This window comes from Emiliania huxleyi, assembly GCF_000372725.1.
Source record: "Emiliania huxleyi CCMP1516 chromosome Unknown EMIHUscaffold_117, whole genome shotgun sequence".
Classification (NCBI taxonomy): Eukaryota; Haptophyta; order Isochrysidales; family Noelaerhabdaceae; genus Emiliania; species Emiliania huxleyi.
The window spans coordinates 94289-99718 of record NW_005201421.1 but is presented as its reverse complement, the minus strand read 5'-3'; positions in this window follow the sequence as shown (position 1 = coordinate 99718).

Below are 5430 nucleotides of genomic sequence, written 5' to 3'. Positions count from 1 at the left end.
CGGCCGTCACTGTGGCTGACCACTTCTGGGTCACCGATGCTGAAAGGGAGGAGGAGCTCCTGCGAAAGGATGCGTTTGAGTGCGACTGCGCCTGGACTTCCGACTGGGTCTGCCCGAATTCGGTTCTCGTTCGGTTTCCTGGGTACTACTCTCCCGGCGAGGCCCCGGATAAGATTGCGAGGGACGACGGCTCCTGGTGCTTTAGCTACTGCTGTGGCGTGGTCGAGGAGTCAATGACCGCAGCAATGAAGGTCATCAAGAACCGCGATGAGCTTGCCGTGCATGTGCATGATGCCAAAGAGCAATACTTGCGCCAACAGCTAGCAGCGCCACCACGCACGTTCGGCTCTGCAGCTGTGGCAGCAAGCGTTCTTGGGATGGGCCTCGTTGCCGGGCTAATTTTGATCGCCGCTCGGCACCGAGGGCAAGTGCATTACCATTGGTGTAGTGCCCTCAGCTTTGCCTCCCGACCAAGAGGAGCAGTTCGGATGTTTAGATCGGATGTGTTTGTTCAAATTGTTGAGTGTCCTCAGAGCCGTATCTAGATACGTACCGAATCCTGCAGCGCTCTCGGCTCTAGCACTAGAGTGCTCACCACGAGCACGCAGCACACATTCACATACAATAGACTACAGACATTGCGGCGTTCTGGCGCTTCGTTGAACGTCGAGACAAAGAATCAAAATCAAACTCGATTGGTTGTCTTGAAAACACTGCTCATATGGGGGTCGCATTTCAATACTGCGAGGATGCGGTTGTGTGGGGACACCATCGCGCCGAAAAAAGTGCGTCCAGCAGCAGCCGACCAGCCTCGGCGTCCCGAGCGTCGGCGAGTGCGCGGAGGGCGTCGAGGGCGGAAGCCAGCGCGTACCTATCGCCCTGTCCGTCGTCCACGAGCAGCCTTCCCAACCTTGCGACCACCCTCGCGCGCCGTTCACCGCCCTCTGGAAGGCACGCGCGCAGCGATTCCGAGCCGGCGATCACCTCGCGGGGTGGCGGGGGGGAAGCGCGGATTGCATCTCTAGTACAAGGCGGGTCTCTTGGCCGATGATCACCTGCTGCAGTGCCAGCAGCGCCGACGCGTGCAGCGGCCACAGCGGCGTCCCCCCGTGCGGCAGCGACACGCCCTTGTCGTCCAGCGCCGCCAGCAGAACCTCGACGGCGCCGCACGTCTCCGGCGTGGCCGCAAACCGCTGCAGCGCCGGGCCGATCGCCTCGGCGGCGGCGGAGCGAGCCACGTCGAAGTGGTCGCCGGGAGGTGGCGCCAATGCCACCAGCCGCGACAGCGCGCCAACGGCACTGACGACTTGTTGGGGGGCGAGAGCGGCGCCGCTGTCAGCCGCATCGGCTGCGCGCAGCGCGCCGCCAAGCGCGTGCGCGAGATAGCGGAGGACCTGCAGTGCAATGTGCAGCAGCCATGAGCAGTCGCACTCCCCTTGTGCGCGAATTGGAGGCCGCGGAGGGCGGAAAGGATCCCTCGCCGAGATGCCCCGAGATGCCCCGAGATGCCCCGAGATGCCCCGAGATGCCCCGAGATGACTCCAGATTGAGGCGAAAGCAGCTCCCTACCCGCGGCTCCTCTTTCCGGCCTCCATGGAGAAGAAGGAGGGGATACTCGTGTCCACACAGCCGCAGTGCTGGCGGAGATGCGCTCTGTTGCAGAAGATCCGCAAGCACCCAAGTTGATGTTGCGGTTGTACTCATTCTGCTCAGCTTCCGGGCCAAGCAGTTGGCGGCCGCTGTGCCACCGTGCGCCGAGCCTCTGTGCCCAGCCAATCACCACGGCTCGCGCAGGTGCCCATGGTGCCAGCCAACGTATCGAGCGTAAGCCGGAAATGCTGTGCGGCAACACATCTCGCTTGTGTGCCGCACCAGCTCTCATGTCGGCCTCAGAGCTCAGTACCGCACCACTGCTCACTCCGTGCACTCACCGGTCGGTACCATGTCCGAGGAGGCCACCGGCCAAAACCGCATGTCTTGAAGGTCCGATACTGGAAGCCCTATAGGCACCTTACACTTTGCCAAAGTGCGCAGCCGAAATAAATCACCAGGGGCCTTTACAGAGAAAAAGAAAACGACGCCCAATTACGAAAGACGGCGCGCTCAGCAGCCGAGATGGTCGCGCCGCTGCTCGGCCAGCGCGTCGTGCTAGGCGGGCTCTCGGCACGCCCCGACCTCAACGGGCGGCGGGGCGTGGTGCGGAGCTTTGAGGGCGGCCGCTACGCGGTGGCTCTCGAGGGTGGCGGCGAGAGTGTGCGGGTGCGGCCGGGTAATCTGTCGCCGGCGGCGGCGGCGTCGAGCGGTGGCGTGGCAGTCTCCGACGAGGTCGTGGCAGCGGTTGGGCGAGGCGACGAGGCGGCGGTGCTGGCGTGGCTCGAGGGTGGCGGGCGGGTCAACGCGACCTACGGGAGAGGCGGCTTGAGCGGCCTCACGCTGCTGATGACCGCCGCCATGCACGGCCACGAGCGGGTGATCGAGCTGTTGCTGCGGCACGGCGCTGAGGTCAACCTGCAGAGCATCAACGGCCACACCGCGCTGATGCTCGCCGCCTCCAAAGGCCACGAGCAGGTGGTCGACCTGCTCATGCAGCACGGCGCGGAGATCAACCTGCAGAACAGCGTCGGCGAAACCGCGCTGATGTTCGCCGCTTACCTCAACCGCCCCGCCGTCGTGCGGCGCTTGCTGCAGGCGGGCGCAGACACGGCGGCGCGCAATGCGAGCGGCATGACGGCGCTGCAGCTGGTCAAGGATAAGGGCCACGCCGAGTGCGTTGAGGCCTTCAAGAAGCACGTCCAGGATATGCTGGCGGGACGGCCCACGGCGACGGCAGCCGGCGGCGAAGGCGCAGGCGGCGCTTCCTCCGGCGGCGCTTCCTCGGCTGGATCGAGAGTCGCGAAGACGCTATCTCCAGCGGGGGCGGCGGGGCGGGCGTCGAGCGGTGCCGCGGCAGCCCCCGATGATATCCTCGCAGCAGCTGAGCGAGGCGACGAGGCGGCGCTGCTGCCGTGGCTCGAAGGCGGCGGGCGGGTCGACGCGACGTACGAGAGAGGCGGCTTGAGCGGCATCACGCTGCTGATGGGCGCCGCCTTCAACGGCCACGAGCGGGTGGTCGAGCTGCTGCTGCAGCACGGCGCTGAGGTCAACCTGCAAGACAGCATCGGCTTCACCGCGCTGATGAACGCCGCCGTCCAAGGCCACGAGCGGGTGGCCGACTTGCTGATACGGCGCGGCGCTGAGGTCAACCTGCAGAGCAACAAAGACTTCACCGCGCTGATGCTCGCCGCCTTCTTCAACCACCCCGCCGTCGTGCGGCACTTGCTGCGGGCGGGCGCAGACGCGGCGGCGCGCGATGAAAACGGCAAGACGGCGCTGCAGTGGGCCAAGGAGAAGGGCAACGCCGCGTGCGTCAAGGTCTTGTCGGAGGCGGCGGCGGCTGCAGACGGCCGGGCGGGGGCGGGCGGCGCCTCCTCGGGCGCGGCAGCGGCAGCTGTGGACGCGCCGCTGCTCGGCCAGCGAGTCGTGCTCGGCGGGCTCTCGGCCCGCCCCGAGCTGAACGGGCAGCGGGGCGTGGCGCGGAGCTTCGAGGGCGGCCGGTACGCTGTGGCGCTCGAGGGCGTCGGCGAGAGCGTGCGGGTGCGGCCGAGTAATCTGTCGCCGGCGGCGGCGGAGCGGGCTTCGAGCGGTGCCGCGGCAGTCTCCGACAAGGTCATCGCAGCGGCACATCGAGGCGAGGAGGAGCCGGTGCTGGAGTGGCTCGAGGAAGGCGGGCGGGTCGACGCGACATACGAGAGAGGTGGCTTGAGCGGCCTCACGCTGCTGATGGGCGCCGCCGTGTACGGCCACTTGGGGGTGGTCGAGCTGCTGCTGCGGCACGGCGCGGAGATCAACCTGCAGAACAGCAACGGCAGCACCGCGCTAATGGCCGCCGCCCAGGAAGGCCGCGAGCGGGTGGTCGAGCTGTTGGTGCGGCGCGGCGCTGAGGTCAACCTGCAGAGGAGCAATGGCGGTACCGCGCTGATGTACGCCGTTTCTTTCAACCACCCCGCCGTCGTGCGGCGCTTGCTGCAGGCGGGCGCTGACACGGCGGCGCGCGCGGAGAACGACGGCACGGCGCTGCAGTGTGCCAAGGAGAAGGGCCACGCCGAGTGCGTCGAGGTCTTGGCTGAGGCGGCGGCGGCTGCAGACGGCCGTGCTGGGGCCGGCGGCGCTTCCTCGGGCGCGGCAGCGGCAGCTGAAGAAGACGCGCTGCTGCTTGGCCAGCGAGTCGTGCTCTGCGGGCTCTCTTCCCGCCCCGAGCTGAACGGGCAGCGGGGCGTGGCTCAGAGCATCGAGGGCGGGCGGTACGCGGTTGCGCTCGAGGGCGGCGGCGAGAGCGTGCGGGTGCGGCCGGGTAATCTCTTGCCGGTGGCGGCGGCGGCGGAGCGGGCCTCGAGGGGGGGCGTGACAGTCTCCGATGATGTCATCGCAGCGGTGGAGCGTGGCGAGGAGGCGGCGGTGCTGGCGTGGCTTGAGGGCGGGGGGCGGGTCGACGCGACGTACAAGAGAGGTAGTTTGAGTGGCTTCACGCTGCTGATGGCCGCCGCCAACCACGGCCACGAGCGGGTGGTCGAGCTGTTGTTGCAGCACGGCGCGAAGATCAACCTGCAGAACAGCGACGGCGGCACCGCGCTGATGAACGCCGCCTTCAACGGCCACGAGCGGGTGGTCGACTTGCTGATGCGGCGCGGCGCTGACGTCAACCTGCAGGACAGAGGCGGCGGCACCGCGCTGATGCTCGCCTCCAGCTTCAACCACCCCGCTGTCGTGCGGCGCTTGCTGCAGGCGGGCGCAGATGCTGCGCGCACTGTTGGCGGCATGACGGCTCTGCAGTGGGCCAAGGAGGAAGGCCTCGCCGAGTGCGTGCGCGCCTTCGAGGAGCACTCGTCGACCGCAGCAGAGGCGGAGGGGGAGACGGCGGTCGCAGAATCAGCCGAACAGGCCGCGGCGGCCGCACGCGAGGTGGCAGCGGCTGCGGAGGCGGCGGAGGCGCGCGATGCAGCCAAGGCGGCGCTGCGCGAGGCGGTTGAGGCGTGCGGCCGAGGCGACACCGATCTCGAGGCGCTCAGGGCGGCGATCAACGCGAACACCGACGCCGCCGACGGCTCGGAGGCGCTGCGGGCGGCGCGGCTGCTGCGCGACGAACTGGCGGAGGCGGAGGTGGCGTCGCGCGCAAGGGAGGAGGCAGAGGCGAGGGCGAGGGAGGAGGCGGCAAGGGAGAGGGAGGAGGCGGCGGCGGCGGCTGTAGAGGCGGCAGTGGCGGCAGTGGCGGCGGCGGAGGCGGAGGCGGAGGCGGCGGAGGCAGCGGCGGAGGCAGCGGCGGAGGCGGCGGCTGTAGAGGCGGCAGTGGCGGCCGTGGCGGCGGCGGAGGCTCAAGAGGCGGCGGCAGCGGAG